This window comes from Gracilinanus agilis, chromosome 2 (assembly GCF_016433145.1).
Source record: "Gracilinanus agilis isolate LMUSP501 chromosome 2, AgileGrace, whole genome shotgun sequence".
In the NCBI taxonomy this organism is placed as follows: domain Eukaryota; kingdom Metazoa; phylum Chordata; class Mammalia; order Didelphimorphia; family Didelphidae; genus Gracilinanus; species Gracilinanus agilis.
In genome coordinates, this window is record NC_058131.1 from 122,642,673 (window position 1) to 122,646,435 (window position 3,763).

Consider the following 3,763-nt stretch of genomic DNA (forward strand, 5'->3'; position numbering starts at 1 on the left):
TTCAGCTCTGTGACTATTTTTTTATTTGAAACGTTTTATTTAATTAATTATTTTAGAATATTTTCCATAGTTACATGATTCATGTTCCTTCCTTCCCCTCCTCCCGTAGCCAATTAGCAATTCCACTGCGTTTTACATGCGTCCTTGATCAAGACCTATTTCCATATTATTAATAGTTGCACTGGGGTGATCTGTTTAGAGCAACGGTCGGCAACCTTTTTGGCCATGAGAGCCATAAACGCCTGCAGTAGGAGGAGGATGGAGGCGGAAGGCGCTGGAATATGGGGCAGGGGCTGAAGGGCCCCCTGGGGCACATCCTGGGGCTCTGCCCAGACTGGCAGGTCGGGAGGTGGAGCCAGATATGGCTCGAGAGCCATACTTTTGCCGACCCCTGGTTAGAGTTGACATCCCCAACATATTCTCACTGACCCATGTGAGCAAGCAGTTGTTTTTCTTCTGTGTTTCTACTTACTCTGTGACTATTTTACCAAAAAAAGAGAAAATAATTTTCAAAAAAATCACTCTGCCATTGGAAAAGACTTTGGTCTCATTGAACTTGGTCATGTGTTAGGCTGGTCCACAAACTTGAATCCTGGTTCTCAGTGTCAAAGCAACTGCCAGTATGTCTTGGTTACTTGTTTAAACGAAGACGTAGTTAAAACTGTTATAAACATTTCGAAAGCATTTTTATGTGCAGAGCACAGGGGTGGCACAGGGGATGCAAAGACAAAAACAGAAACAGCTTTGATGTTCTACTGGGGAAATACAAAATGTAAGAAAATTCAAAACATATTCAAAGGGAGAGAATATGAATAATTTGGGGGATCAAGAAAGACCTCATAGGGGCAGCTGGGTAACTCAGTGGATTGAGAGCCAGGACTAGAGATAGAAGGTCCTGGGTTCAAATCTGGCCTCAGACACTTCCCAGCTGTGTGACCCTGGGTAAGTCACTTGACCTCCATTGCTTATCCTTACCACTCTTCTGCCTTGGAACCAATACACAGTATTGGCTCCAAGACAGAAGGTAAGAGTTTTAAAAAAAAAGAAAGACCTCATGTACGAAGTGTCATTTGAATTATGCTTTAAAGGAAGTTAGGGATTCTTCAAGGAGAGGAGAGATTGCATTCTGGATAGAAAACTGAGGAAACTGCTCATGTAAGTTATGAGAGCAAGAAGGAGAATATCATTTTGGTGAATTGTTCTCCAATTTGGCTGAAATGAAAAGTGTGTGGGAGTAGTCTGAAGTAAAGAAGTTAAATGGAAACCATATTGGATCTAGGGAAAGGTTCAGATTAAATGTTAGGCTAAGGTTTGTATTTTCTCCTAGAGGCAGTAGAGAGTTATTAATTTATTTTTAGCAGAATGGTGGTATTGTGAAGTGTATGTTTTAGAAATAGCAATTGGGCAGCTGTGTGGAAGATGGATTATAGAGGGGAAGAGACTGGATTCAGAAAAACTATGAGAGTATGTTTCCACAGTGGGGCAGGAGTTAAAAAAATCAGGAGTAGGGAAAGGTGAAGAGGAAAGATTCTCTTAGTGGAAATTTTGCTGTTTGAAAATTATTGGTAGAAAACCCAGAATTTTAATAGAAATTCCAGGAAACAAAAAAAGCTTCCCACATGTGTGAATCGAAAAGGAAAATAATATTCCATTTTCTGGATAGTATACATTATCTAGAGATGATCTTTTTCAAAGATGTCCTTAATCAGCAATATTAACTATTATTAGTCAGGAGGAAGCTGATAAGGTGTCAAATTGGAGGAGAGGCTGTGTGGAAGAAGAGCCGGGGATGAATTTGAGAAAAGTTTTAGAGGCAGAATTGATAAGACTTGGCAACCTATGGGATAAGAGAAATGAGGAAGAAATGAATTGTGGATGACTCTAAGGTGGCATCTGAAAGGATGAAGGTACCATCAACAGAAATGAAGAAGTTTGAAGTAGGAATGTGTTTTGTGGATCAAATAAAGAATTCCATTCAAGTTATACTGAATTCAAGATTCCCTCTATCCAGAAAGAAATGTGTAACTGGCAGCTGATAATATTATAATATTATTATATTATTATTACATAATAATAATATAATAAAAATTCAGGTGAGAGATCAGGGCTAAGAATAGAGATTTGGGAGTCACCTGCTTATGGGTGATGATTCAAACAATGGATGTTGATGAGATGACTAATTTTAGAGAATATATACAGAAAAAAAAAGAGAGTCTAGGACAGAGTCTTGGGGTACATCTATAGCGGTCTTCAGGCAGGAAGAGAATCATGAATGAGAACTGTCACAGAAGCCAGGAAGAAGAGAATATCCAATAGGTGATTGACAGTGGCCAATCTGCTCTGTCCAGCCATATGTAGCAGCCCAAAAAGGAAACTGAAAAACAACCTTGAGATGAAGTGACCACTAGCTCATAAGGCAGAGGCTAAAGAGAGAATTAGAACCATAGGATTTCAGAGTTGGAAGGATCTCAGCAGCCATCTAGTTCAATTTATATTCCAAAGGAAAGCCTCTGACAATATGCTGGTCAGCCTCTGCTTGGGAGTGTCTCCTAGGAGGGAAAACCATCGCCTCTCAAGATACTCTAGTCTACTTTCTCATATCTGTAGTTACTAGGGAGTTTTACCTGATAACAAGTCCTAATTTACCCCTTTTTGGTTTCTACCCATTGCTCCTTTGTTGTGCCCTCTGTGCCCAAATAGATTGTCTACTTCCCTTAGTCCTTTAAGTACCTGAAGACAGTTATCAGGCTCTCCCCACCCTTCTTCTCTTTTCCAGGATAAGCATATCTACTTCTTTCAACAGATCCTTATCTGATATGGAATCAAAGTCTGTCACCTTTCTGGCTGCCTTCCTCTGAACAACTTGTAGAAAATGGGAGTTCCCTGAAGAGAACCTCTTCCACAAGTCAGCTGGTTGGTAGCTAAGGGTCTAGAATCAGGAAGATCTGATTTCAAATGCAGTCTATGACTGTTAGTAGCTGTGTGACCCTGAGCTTCACCTAGTTGCCTCAGTTTCCTCATCTGTAAAATGAGCAGGAGAAGGAAATGGCAAACCTGGAGTTCACCCAGAAAATCCCAAATAAAAAACCCAACAAAAAGTTGGACATTATTGAAAGGACTGAAAAGAAACAACAAAAGAGAACACGGGAATAGGAAGGGAATGAAATACCAAATCCAGATCTGTGGCTGGTTCAAATAGCTTAATATTAATGTTAATAATAGTTAATATTGCCAATTAAAGTCATCTCTGAAAAAGATCATCTCTAGATAATGTATACTTTCCAGAAAATGGAATGTTATTTTCCTCTTCAATTCACACATGTGGGAAGCTTTTTTGTTTCCTGGAATTTCTATTAAAATTCTGGGTTTTCCACCAATAATTTTCAAACAGCAAAATTTCCACTAAGAGAATCCTTCCTCTTCACCTTACCCCATTCCTGATTTTTTTTAACTCCCACCCTACTGTGGAAACATATACCCTTCCCTTTTTCTTGTGATATACAGGCAAATATCTGCCACAAGTTTTCTGTTAATAACACTGCAGTCCTCCAAATTTGCAAAGCAAGTGAGTGGTTTGGCACCCTAGTTCCCTATTCTTTTCTTTACCTCACTGAAGAGAAACCGGATGTGCTCATGTGATTGACAAGCAGAGGGGAACTTGTGAAAGTGACTCCGTCATACAAAAAGAAACCCACAGCTGTCTTGGGCTTCCAGATGAGGGAGAATTGCAGAGACATTTGATTCTGGGAAGCATCTAGTGATC